The 13149-nt window shown below is 42.0% G+C and overlaps 1 pseudogene; it reads right to left on the bottom strand.

Annotated features, from left to right (window-relative positions):
• LOC102474204 (atrophin-1-like) overlaps positions 1-13149 on the bottom strand; it is a 115659-nt pseudogene that overhangs the window by 93218 nt on the left and 9292 nt on the right.

Genomic DNA, 13149 nt, shown 5'->3' with positions numbered 1-13149 from the left:
AAAAAAAAAAAAAAAAAAACTGCTCCAAAAAAAAACAAAACAAAACAATTATGTATCTAAGTCACATGCATCGACATAGCCATTACGCTAACTGCTGGTTCCCATAGTTCTACATTCTTAAGCAAAGATTTACTTGGCTATCCTTTTCTCTCTTACCATAATATCTCTTTTTATAAAGGGGTTTGTTATGAACTTAGTGTCCATTGTCATGCAATGTTTTCTGTTTTGTTGTTGTTGTTCTTTCCCTTTTTTCTCCTATAGTTTTTGAAATTCTGGTCCTGGGGAAGAGAGTCAAGAAAAATCTTAATTTCTGTAAGAACTTATCTCATTTACACATTTTGTTAAAGAAAAAAATGGTAGTCCCTGGCTTTTGACAGGAAGTGAATGAATATGGAAGACTTACAGCTGAGCGAAACAAGCCATGCTATGAAGGAGAGACATTGTATGTCCCTACTTAATATATACCAAGTGGCTGCACTCTATGACTGAAATTAATTGTCTCAAAGGAGAGACAATGAACTGCAGAAGAGAAAGGAGAAAGGAGCTGATGAGTTCCAGATGAGGAAATTCTTACAAGATCTAAAAGAGGAAAGGGAGGCAAAGCATTAATGGCACAAAGAGGTGTGGTATTATCTGTTGAAGATATTTCATAGTTTTATCAACAGTACTAGGGAGAAATGTTCACCTGTTGAAATATCCATTTTGTAAGACAAATAATAATGTGATTGAATGTATGGAAGAAAATGAAATTTTAAAAAAATGGTAGTAATATGTAGTGTTCAAGTATATATTTAAGAGAGTTTTTTGTACTAGTTACACTGTCAGTTCTTTTATTATATATGTTGTATATTTTTCCTATTACCATATCATATAGATGGAGATATTTTGCACTTTAGCCTTGATGAAAAGTATATGTTCAAGGCTTCACTAATTCTTTTCTCTTTCCTTTTCTTTTTCTTTTTTTAGAGAGGTTTTTGCTATAGAGCTCACCAGAAAAAGAGAGACAGAAAGAGAGAAATCACTCCCAGGGGAGGATATCCATGTCACAATCCCTTTTTCTCCATCCCCTCTCAGGATCTTTGGTACACACACACACACATACACACACCTGACATGAGTTTAAGTCACCGGGTCCAAGACTCAAACCATGATCGACTACATGGGAGTCCAGCAACATAGCCATTAAGCCACTAACTGGTCCCCTCTTCTCTCTCTCTCTCTCTCTCTTTTTTTTTTCTGTGAATGAGCATGCTTTATTGGTAAGCAGCATGCTGGACACTGATCAGCACATGGAGGCTGCCCAGTGGGCATGCTCCACGTCACACTCCAGAAGATACATGAGAAGTTTGTGTTTCTGTGGGCTGTGTAGCTGGTCTCAGTTATGTACTCTGGGTCTCTCTGATGTGTGCGGTTGTATCTGTGAGGTGTACTGTAGGTCGCAGTGGGGTATATTGTAGATTAAAGTGTGTTTGCTGGTTCTTAAAGTGAGTTAAGTGGGTCTTAATGAGGGTTTCAGTGGTTCTCAGTGAGGTTTGTGTTTCTGTGGGGTGTGCTGTCGGTCAGAGTTATGTGCTGTGGGTCTCTGCAATGTGTGCCATGGTCTCACTGAGGTGTGCTGTGGGTCCCAGTGGTGTATATTGTAGTTTACACTGAGTATGCTATGTCTTAAAGTGATTCGTGCAGTGGGTCTTAATTAGGTTAACAGTGGTTCTCAGTAGGGTATGTGTTTGAATGGGCTGTGTTCTTGGTCTTAGTTATGTACACTGAGACTCTTGATGTGTGTGGTTGTCTCACTGAGCTGTGTTGTGTATTGCAGTGGGGTATATTGTGGTTTAAAGTGGGTTTGCTGGGTCTTAAAGTGTGTTATGCAGTGGATCTTAATGTGGTTTTCAGTGGTTGTCAGTGGAGTTTGTGTTTATGTAGGGTTAGATGTTGGTCGCACTTATGTACTCTGGATTTCTGCAGTGTGTGCCCTGATCTCTCTGAGGTGTGCTGTGAGTCACAGTGATGTATATTTTAGTTTAAAGTGAGTTTCCTGTGTCTTAAAGTGGGTTGAGCAGTGGGTCTTAATTAAGTTTGCAGTGGTTCTCAGTGGGGTATTTGTTTGAATGATGTGTGCTCTGGTCTCAGTTATGTACTCTGTGACACTTTGATGTGTCAGGTTGTCTCAGTGAGGTGTGCTGTGGGTCCCAGTGGGGTATATAGTGAATTAAAGGGGGTTTTCTGGTTGTGGAAGAGTGGGGTCTGGGGTAAAACATTTGTAGGAGGGATATGAAAATACAATTATTGAGACAGGGAGGTAGTGTTGTTATATATTGATCAACTGGACTGGGGAGAAATGTTCACATATTGAAATGGTTTAAATTTGGTTTGCTGGTTCTTAAAATCAGTTGTGTAGTGGTTCTTAATGATTGCATTAGTACTCACTGTGGTTTGTGTTTGTGTGCTGTGTGCTGTTGGTCTTAGTTATGTACTCTGAATCTCTGCGGTGTGTTCCATGTTCTCAGCAAGGTGTGCTGTATGTCGCAGTTGTGTATACTGTGGTTTAAAGTGAGTTTGCTGGTTCTTAAAGTGGGTTCTGCAGTGGGTATTAATGAGGTTTTCAGTGGTTCTCAGCAGAGTTTGTGTTTATATGGGGTTAGATGTTGGTCTCAGGTATGTACTCTGGGTCTCTCTGATGTGTGTGGTTTTCTCACTGAGGTGTGCTTTGTATCCCAGTAGGGTATATTGTGGTTCAGAGTGGGTTTCCTGCTTTCTAAAGTGGGTTGTGCAGTGGGTCTTAATGAGGTTTTTAGTGGTTCTCAGTGTGGTTTGTGTTTCTGTGGGGTGTGCTTTGGTCTCAGTTATGTACTGAGGGTCTCTGCAATGTGTGCCATGGTCTCGCTAAGGTGTGCTGGGGGTTTCAGTGGTGTTTATTGTGGTTTAAAGTGAGTGTGCTGTGCCTTAAGTGGGTTGTGCAGTCGATCTTAAGTAAGTTGACAGTGGTTCTCAGAAGGGTATGTGTTTGAATGGGGTTTGCTCCTGGTCTTACTAACATACTCTGGGTCTCTCTGATGTGTGTGGTTGTCTCAGTGGGGTGTGCTGTGGATCACAGCAGGGAATATTGAAGATTAAAGTGGGTTTGCTAGTTCTTGAAGTGGGTTGTCCAGGGGATCTTAATGAGGATTTCAGTGATTCACAGCAGGATTTGTGTTTATGTGGGGTTATATGTTGATCTCAGTTATGTACTCAGGGTCTCTGTGATGTGTGCCATGGTCACAATGAGGTGTGGTTCACGTTCCAGTGTAGCATATGGTGGTTCAAATTGGGTTTGCTGGTTCTTTAAGTGGGTTATGCAGTGGGTCTTAATGTGGATTTCAGTGGTTCTCTGTGGGGTTTGTGTTTATGTGGGGTGTGCTGTTGTTCTTAGCTATGTGCTCTGGGTCTCATTGATGAGTGTGGCTGTCTCAGTGAGGTGTGCTTTGTGTCTAAGTGAATTATATTGTGGATGAAAATGGGCTTGCTCATTCTTAAAGTGTGTCGTGCAGTTGGTATGATGAGGTTTTCAATGTTTCTTGGTGGGGTTTTTGTTTCTGTGGGGTGTGCTTTTGGTCTCAGTTATGTGCTGTGGGCCTCTGCAATGTGTGCCATGGTCACATTGAGGTGTGCTGTGTGTCACAGTGGGGTATATATTGGTTCAAAGTGGGTTTGCTGGTTCTAAAAGTGGGTTGTGCAGTGGGTCTCAATGAGGTTTTCAGTAGTTCTCATTAAGGTTTTTGTTTCTGCAGGGTGTGCTGTTGGTCTCAATTATGTACTCTGGGTCTCTCTGATGTGTGCGGCTGTCTCACTGAGGTGTGCTGTTGGTCTAAGTGGGATATATTGTGTTTCAAAATGTGTTTGCTCTTTCTTAATGGGGGTTTGTGCAGTGGGTCTTAAAGAGTATTTTATTGATTCTCAGTGGAGTTTGTGTTTCGGTTGGGGGTACTGTTGGTCTCAGTTATGTGCTGTGGGTCTCTGTTATGTGTGCCATGGTCAGAGTTGCTGTGGGGTATTTTGTGGTTGAAAGTGGGTTTGCTAGTTCTTAATTTAGGTTGTGCAGTGGGTCTTAAGTAGGATAACAGTGGTTCTCAGTAGGGTATGCATTTGAATGGATGTGCTCTTGGTCTAAGTTATGTACTCTGGGTCTCTCTGATGTGTGCATTTGTCTCAATGAGATGTGGTTTGTGTCCCAGTGGGTTATATTGTGGTTCAAAATAAGTTTGTGGGGTTTTTTTTGGAGAGGTTTTTGCTATAGGGCGCGTGCACTCGCCAGACAGACAGAGAGAGACAGAGAGACAGAAAGAGAGAAATCACCCCCCAGGGGGGGATGGTCACGCCGCAATCCCTTCTCCTCCATTCTCCTCTCGGGATCTTCGGCACGCACACACACACGCCCGGCATGAGTTTTAAGCCACCGGGTCCGGGATGCAAACCACGGTCAACTACGTGGGAGTCCAGTGACATAGCCATTACACTAACTTCTGGTTCCCAAGTTTGCGGGGTTTTAAAGTGGGTTGAGCAGTGGGTTTTAATGAGTATTTCATTTGTACTCCGTGGGGTTTGTGTTTCTATGGGGTGTGCTTTTGGTCACAGATATGTGCTGTGGTCTCTGTGATGTGTGCCATGGTCACACTGAGGTGTGCTGTGGGTATATTGGGGTTTAAAATGGGCTTGCTTGTTTTTAAAGTGAGTTGTGCAGTGAGTCTTTATTGGTTGACAGTGGTTGTGTTTGTGTGGTGTGTGCTCTTGGTCTCATTTATGTACTCTGGGTTTGTCTTATCTTTGCGATTGTCTCACTGAGGTGTGGTTTGCCTCTCAGTGAGGTATATTGTGGTTCAAAGTCTTTTTGCTGTTTCTTGAAGTGAGTTGTGCAGTGGGTCTTAATGAGGTTTTTAGTGGTTCTCAGTGTGGTTTGTGTTTCTGTGGGGTGTACTCATGACCTCAGATATGTACTCTGGTTCTCTCTTTTGTGTGTGGTGTCTCAGTGATGTGTGCTTTGGGTCTGAGTGGGGCATGTTGTGGATTAAATTTGGTTTGCTGGTTCTGAAAGAGGGTTGTGCATTGGCACTTAATGAGGATTTCAGTAGTTCTTCGTCATGTTTTTGTTTCTGTGGGGTTTTCTATTGGTCTCAGTTATGTGCTTTTGGTGTCAGTGATGTGTGCCATGGTCACACTGAGGGGTGCTGTGGGTCGTAGTGCAGTACATTGTTGTTCAAAGTGCGTTTGCTGGTTCTTAAAGTGGGTTATTTAGTGGGTCTTAATGAGGTTTTCAGTGGTTCTCAATGGTGTTTGTTTTTCTGTGATGTGTACTGTTGGTATCGGTTATGTACTCTGGGTCTCTCTGATGTGTGTGGTTTTCTCATTGAGGTTTGCTGTGCATCACAGTGGGGGTATTTTCTGGTTTAAAGTGGGCTTGCTCGTTCTTAATGTGCCTTTTGCAGTGGGTCTTTATGAGATTATCAGTGGTTCTCAGCGGAGATGTTGTTTATGTTGGGTTAGATGTTGGTCTCTGTTATGTACTCTGGGTCTCTCTGTTGTGTGTGGTTGTCTCACTGTCATGTGCTTTGCATCCCAGTGGAGTGTATTGTGGTTCATAATGGGTTTTCTGGTTCCTAAAGTTGGTTGTGCAGTGGGTTTTATTGGGAGTTTCAGTGGTTCTCAGTGGGGTTTGTTTCTGAGGGGTGTGCTGTTGGTCTCAGTTATGTACTCTGGGTCTCACTGATGTGTGCAGTTGTCTCATTGAAGTGTGTTTCATGTCCCATTTGGGTATATTTTGGTTAAAAATGGATTTCCTGGTTCTTAAAATGGGTTGTGCAGTGGGTCTTAATGAGGTTTACAGTGGTTCTCAGTGGGGTTTGTGTTTATGTGGGGTGTGCTGTTGGTCTGTTAAGTACTGTTGCTCTCTGTGATGTGTTCCATGGTCTCACTTAGGTGTGCTCTGGGTCATAGTAGTGAATGTTTTGGTTTAAGGTGAGTGTGCTGTGTCCTGAAGTGGGTTGTGTAGTTGGTCTTAAGTAGGGTAACAGTGGTTCTCATGGGGTGTGCTCTTGGTCTCAATTACATACTCTGGTTCTCACTGATGTGTGTTCTTAAAGTGGGTTGTGCAGTGGGTCTTAATGGGGTTTTTGGTGGTTCTCAGTGGTGTTTGTTTCTGTGGGGTTTGCTTTTTTTCTCAGTTATGTGCTGTGGGTCTCTGTGATGCGTGTCTTGGTCTCACTGAGGTGTGCTGTGGGTCACAGTAGTGTATATTGTGGTTTATAGTGAGTGTGCTGAGTCTTAAGGTGGGTTGAGCAGTCGGTCTTAAGTAGGTTTACAGTGATTCTCAGTAGGGTATGTTTTTGAATGGGGAGTGCTCTCGGTCTCAGTTACGTACTTTGTGTCTCTGATGCGTGTGGTTGTCTTAGTGAAGTATGCTGTGGGTCGCAGTTGGGTATATTGTGGATTAAATTGGGTTTGCTGGTTCTTAAAGTGGGTTGTGCAGTGGTCTTAATAAGGTTTTTAGTGGGTCTCAATGGGATTTGTGTTTACGTGGTATTAGATAATGGCCTCAGTTATATTCTCTTGGTCTCTGTGATTTTTGACTATGGTCTCACTGAGGTGTGCTGTGTGTCACAATTGTGTCTTTTGTGGTTGAAAGTGAGTTTTCTGTGTCTTAAAGTGGCTTGTGCAGTGGGTCTTAAGTAGGTTTGCAGTGGTTCTTAGTAGGGTATATGTTTGAATGGGGTGTGCACTTGGTTTCAGTTATGTACTCTGGGTCTCTATGATGTGTGCGGTTGTCTCACTGAAGTGTGCTGTGTGTCTCAGTGAGGTATATTTTGGTTTAGAATGGGATTGCTGGTTCATAAAGTGGATTGTGGAGTGGGTCTTAATGTGGTTTCCAGTTGGGTTTGTGTTTCTGTGTACTGTGTTGTTGGTCTCAGTTATGTACTCTTGATCTCTCTGATGTGTGTGGTTTTCTTAGTGAGGTGTGCTGTTGGTCACAGTGGGATATATTGTGGATTAAAGTGGATTTGCTGGTTCTTAAAGTGGATTGTGCAGCAGGTTTCAGTTAGGGTTTCCATGGTTCTCAGTGGAATTTGTGTTTCTCTGGAGTGTGTTGTTGTTCTCAATTATGTTATGTGGGTCTCTGCAATGTTTGCCATGGTCACACTGAGGTGTGCTTTGGGTTGCAGCGGGGTATATTGTGGTTGAAATGGGGTTTTCTGGTCCTTAAAGTGGGTTGTGCAGTGGGTTTTAAGTAGGTTAATGGTGTTTCTCAGTAGGGTATAAGTTTGATTGCGGAGTTCTCTTGGTCTCAGTTATGTACTCTGGGTCTCTCTGATGTGTGTGGTTGTCTCACAGTGGTGTGCTGTGTGTTGCAGTTGGGTATATTGTGGTTTAAAATGTGCTTGCTAGCTCTTAAAGTGGGTTGTGCAGTGGGTTTTAAGGAGTGTTTCAGTGGTTCCCAGTGGGATTTGTGTTTCTGTGGGGTGTGCTGTTGGTCTCAGTTATATTCTATGAGTCTCTGCAATGTTTGCCATCATCTCACTGAGGTGTGCTGTGGGTCGCAGTAATATTTATTGTGGCTTAAAGTGAGTGTGCTGTGTCTTAAAGTGGGTTGTGTAGTGGGTCTTAATTAGGTTAACCATGGTTCTCAGTATGGTATGTGTTTGAATTGGGTGTGCACTTGGTCTCAGTTATGTACTGTGGGTCTCTCTGATGTGTGTGGTTGTCTCACTGAGGTGTGCTCTGGGTCACAGTGGTGTATATTGTGGTTTAAATTGGATTTGCTGGTTCTTAAAATGGGCTGTACAGTGGATCTTTATAAGGATTGTAGTGGTTTTCTGTGGAGTTTGTGTTTGAATGGGGTGTTCTGTTGTTCTCAGTTATGAACTCTGGGTCTCTCTGATGTGTGTGGTTGTCTCATTGAGGTGTGATATGCATCACAGTAGGGTATATTGTGGTTTAAATTGGGTTTGCTGGTTCTATAAATATTTTGTGCAGTGGGTATTAATGAGTTTTACAGTGGTTCTCAGTGGGCTTTATGCTTCTGTGGGGTGTGCTGTTGGTCTCAGTTTGTTGTCTTGGTCTCAGGGATGTGTGCCATTGTCCCACTGAGGTGTGTTGTGCTTCCCAGTGGTGTATATTTTTGGTTAAAGTGAATTTAATTTGTCTTTTTAAAAATTTTATTTATTTATTTATTTACTTTGGGTCCAGTGAATGGTACTGTAGGTGTCAGTGAGGATAGTTGTGCATCTCAGTGAGGTTTGGGTCTGAGGGAGTGTACCGTGGTTTGAAATATTGTTTGATATTTTTCAGGGTTGTGTGCTGTGGTCTCAATGAGGTGTGCTGCTGGTAGCAGTGTGGTTTGTCATGGTTGGAAATCAGCTGTTCTTTTGGTCACAGTAATTGGTACTGTGGTTTCTGTGAGGTTTGCTGTGGGTCTCAATGTGGTTTGGGTTTGAGTGGGGTGTGCTTGGTGTTGCAGTTTTTGCTATGGGTTTCAGTGATGTGTGCGGTGGTCTGAATGATGTGTGCTTTTTTCCCAAGTGGTGTGTGTAGTGGTTTAAAGTGGGGTGTGTTTTGAATCACAGTGAATGGTATTGTGGGTCTCAGTTAGGTTTGGGTCTCAGTGGGGTGTGTTGTGGGTCACAGTTTTTTGTGGTGGCTTTCAGAGATGTGTGCAGTGGTCTCAATGAGGTGTGCTGCTGGTCACAGTGGAGTATTCCCTGGCTTAAATTTGTTTATTTGTTTAAAGTTGAATGTGCTTTGGATCTCAATGAATTGTGCTGTGAGTCTCATTGAGGTTTTCTGTGGGTCTCATAGAGGTTAGGGTCTCAATGGGGTTTGCTGTGGGTCACCCTTCTGTGTGGTGTGTTTCAGTGATGTGTGCAGTGGTCTCACTCAGGTGTGATGTGCGTTGCAGTAGGGTGCAGTGGGTTAAATTTGGGTGTCCTGTTGATTTCAGTGAATTGTACTGTTGGTCTCAGTGAGGTTTGTTGTGGGTCTCAGGTGTGGATCTGAATGGGGTGTGCTGTGTGTCACAATTCTGGTTGGTGGTTTTCAGTTATGTGTGCGGTGTTCTCACTGACATGTACTGTGGGTTGCACTGATGTGTACAATGGGTTAAAGTAGGGTGTGCTGTGGGTCTCAGTGAATTGTACTGTGAGTCTCAATAAGGTTTGCTGTGGGTCTCAGTGAGCTTTGGGTCTGAATGGGGTGTGCTATGTGTCCCAGTTTTGTATTGTGGGTCTCACTGATGTGTACTGTGGTGTAACTGAGGTGTGCTGCAGGTCACAGTGGGCTGTGATGCGGGTTAAAGTGGGGTGTGCTGTGGGTTTCAGTGAGTTCTGTGAGTCTCAGTGAGATTTGCCGTGGGTCTCAGTGAGGTTTGGGTCTGACTGGGTTGTGCTCTGGGTTGCAGTTTTGTGCTGTGGTTCTCACTGATGTGTGCAGTGGTCTCACTGAAGTGTGCCGTGTGTCCCAGTGGGGTGTGCTGTGGGTTAAAGTAGCATGTGCTGGGATCTCAGTGAATTGTACTGTGGATCTCAGTGATGTGTGTTGGTCTCACAGATGTGTGCTGTGAGTTTCAGTGGGGTGTGCTGCATGTTAAAGTGCAGTGTGCTGTGGGTCTCAGTGAATTGTGCTGTGGGTCTCAGTGAGGTTTTCTGTGGGTCTCAGTGAGATTTGGGTTTGATTATGGTGTTTTGTGGGTCACAGTTTACTTCCGTGCATCTCAATGATTTGTGGCATGGTCTCACTGATGTGTGATGTGGGTCACAGTGTGGTATGCTTGGGTCACAGTGGCATTTGCTCTGGTTCTCAGTTAATTGTGCTATGTGTCTCAGTGAGTTTTTTTGTGGGTCTCAGTGAGGGTTGAGTCTGAGTGGGGTGTGCTGTTGGTCACAGAGGGTGTGCTATTGGTTAATGTGGGGTGTGCTGTGGGTCTCAGTGAATAGTTTTGTGGGTCTCAGTAAGTTTTGCTGTACATCTCAGTGAGGTTTGTTCTTAGTGGGATGCGTTGTGGGTCATATTTTTGTTCTGTGGTTTTCATTGATGTGTGCGGTGGTCTCACTGAGGTGTGTTGTGGATCACAGTGGGGTGTGTTGTGGGTTAAAGTGAGGTGCGCTGTTGGTCTCAGTAAATTGTGCTGTGGGTTTCAGTGAATTTGCTGTGAGTCTCAGTGAGGTTTGGGCCTTAGTGGGGTGTTTTGTGGGTCACAGTTTTGTGCCATGAGTCTCTGTGACTTGTGTGGTGGTCTCACTGATCTGTGCTGTGGGATGCAGTGGGGTGTGCTTTGGGTCAGTGGGGTTTGCTGTGTTCTCAGTCATGATTGGGTCTGAGTGGGTTTTTTTGTGGGTCACAGGTTTGTGCTGTTGGTCACAGTGATTTGTGCGGTGGCCTCATTTATGTGTGCTGTGGGTCACAGTGGAGTGTGCTGTGGGTCTCAGTGCGGGTTGTGTCTGAGTGGGGTGTGCTGTGTGTCTCAGTTTTGTGCTGTAGGTCTCAGTGATGTGCACAGTGGTTTCAATAACATGTGCTGTGTGTCTCAATGGCGTGTGCTGTGGGTTTAAGTGGTGTGTGCTGTGGGTCTCAGTGAGGTTTGCTGTGGGTCTCAGTGAGGTTTAAGTCTGAATTGAGTGTGCTAAGGGTCACAATTTTGTGCTGTGGGTCTCAGTGATGTATGAAGTGGTCTCACTGAAGCATGCTGTGGTTCATAGAGGGGCATGCTGTGTGTCAGAGTTGGGTGTGCTGTGTGTCTCAGTGAATTGTGCTGTGGGTCTCAGTATGATTTGCTGTGGGTCTTAGGTTTGGGTCTGAGTAGGGTGTTGTGTGGTTCACAGTTTTTTGCTGTGGGTCTCAGTGATATGTGCGGTGGTCTCACAGAGGTGTGCTGTGTGTTGCAGTGGGATGTAATTTTTATGTATTTCACTTTTGTTAGACATTTGCATTGTTTATACATTTTCACTAAAATACATATGAAATTATATATGTATAGATTATTAGTCAACTACAATCAAATTGATTATCCTGTTTTCATAGGCGTATATTTATAATTTTATATCATGGACAATAGCATGTTTTTATGCATAGAGTCACATAGGAGAAAAGTTCATAAATTCAAATTTTTATTTTTATAAGTATTCATATGTGATATACATACATATAGTTCTCTATGATATCAATGCCTCCATCAGTGCACATTTGAGTAGCATATGACTGTGTTTGCATGCATATGAATGAGTGTTTTTCCACATGCAATCTGCTCTCTGTGGTGTCTGTTCCATTTTATTGAGTAACTTTTGGCTTGTGACAAATGGCCATTTAATTTATAGCCATTCCAAGCTCTACCTTTCCTTATGTGTAAATGCAGTAAAAAAAAAAAATCTTTGATGTTAATTCTGTCAAATAGCAAGGGGAAAATATCAACTAGTCTATTAGATGAAATGCTGAGTTTTATGACTCTGATTGTATGTTATATGGATACTACTCCAAACATTTCCTGACTTTGCAAAAATACAGAAATTTAACAATCATTTTATGTATTGCTCATATGTGTATTAGATGTCATCTTATCTAGTTTTTTCTCTTCTTGTTAACTATTCAATCCATAGTGTCTGAAATGTATAGGACCTCAATTCACATTGACTGAATAAGTCAATAAATTCTAGAAATCAATTTGGTAAAAAGTTTAAATCATGATGTGGTCCAGCACAGGGCATATTGATTAAGGTGGCTGGTTGTCCTGTGGCTGACATTGAGCTTCCAGCCCCAGCTCTGCCTGTTTCAGAAATATACCACGCATTGGTATATACCCAAAACTGTTAAAGGAAAAGTAGAGGAGAAGGGATTGTGGTGTGACTATCCTGCATGGGAAGTACTTTCTCACTCTTCCCCTCCTCCCATCTTTCTCCAAAGAGCACACATGCCCACTGGCAAAATTAAAAATAAAAACATTTAACAATTAAGAGTAAAATTTATTATTGGGTTGCTCTACATCATAGGTAGGAAATGCTCCTAACAGTCTGAGTGCTTAATATTGAGGCTAGAAATGACTCTATTTATAAGTATAGGTCCATTGACATAGACAGCTTTCTATTTTTTTTAAACAAAGGCAGTTTTTAAATTATGAATAAGTTTGTAATAAAAATTAATATACCATAATGAAGACATCGCCCTTTTAAATTAGTATTTACTATATTTAAAAATCTACAATGATAAATTACATAGTAACCTTTAATATTTTAAAATTTACTAGTAATTATTTATCACTCATTTCCTCATCAATATTTTCTATTGCTTTTATTTCTAATAAGTAGATTGAAAAAATAAAAGACTTTGGAACTGAACAAATAGAGTTGAGTAACGTTACTTCTCAAAGGATAAGATCTCTAAAGCAAATGGGAATTTGGGAAAACAAGATAGACAGCACCATGAGAGAAGATCAATTTAAAGACAAAGTAACAAAGACATAGTAATTTAATAACTCAAAGATCAACTTCTTTTTTAGATGAATACAGCTGGAAAATTGTGCATACATAATTTAAAACTGTTTATTGGTTAATAAGCCTTAGAGATGTCTATGTCGAATTTATGAACCTTCAAGATCTCTCTACATTTCTTTATTTCCAGTTTTTAAATATTTTTTGATGAATTATAACAACATTCTCATGAATCATTATATAGGCTATTTGATAAGCTAGGTATGCAAAATTCCATTCGAAAAAAATAACTTGCAATTTATATATTAAATTATTTATTGACCTATATGTAAAGATTTAATGTGACCCAAAGCATTAGAATGATACCAAAATGATACCAAATTTTATTTAGAAAAAATGTCATTTCAAAAGGGTACTTTAATATTATAGCGTTTTTGTTTGTTTGATTGTTTTCCTGGGGAGTTGTGAGGATGTTTTTGTTTCCTTGGTTTTGGTCGGGGTGTTTTTTAAAGAGCGTCATATAGATATTTATATATATATATATAAATGATTAATGTAGGGAGGGGCTGGGCATACATTGCAGAGGGAGCGCACACACAAGGATGGGGAAGGGCCCGGGCGGCACACGATGCTACGCAAAACAGTCACATCTAACAGATGAAATAATCACACCAATGGGGTGGGGGAGGGGCAGCGGCCACCAAGGATT

The sequence above is a fragment of the Tupaia chinensis genome, unplaced genomic scaffold, assembly GCF_000334495.1.
Source record: "Tupaia chinensis unplaced genomic scaffold, TupChi_1.0 Scaffold143566_1, whole genome shotgun sequence".
Lineage (NCBI taxonomy): Eukaryota > Metazoa > Chordata > Mammalia > Scandentia > Tupaiidae > Tupaia > Tupaia belangeri.
The sequence above is the reverse complement of the archived record's forward strand: the minus strand, read 5'-3'. Positions and strand labels throughout refer to the sequence as shown.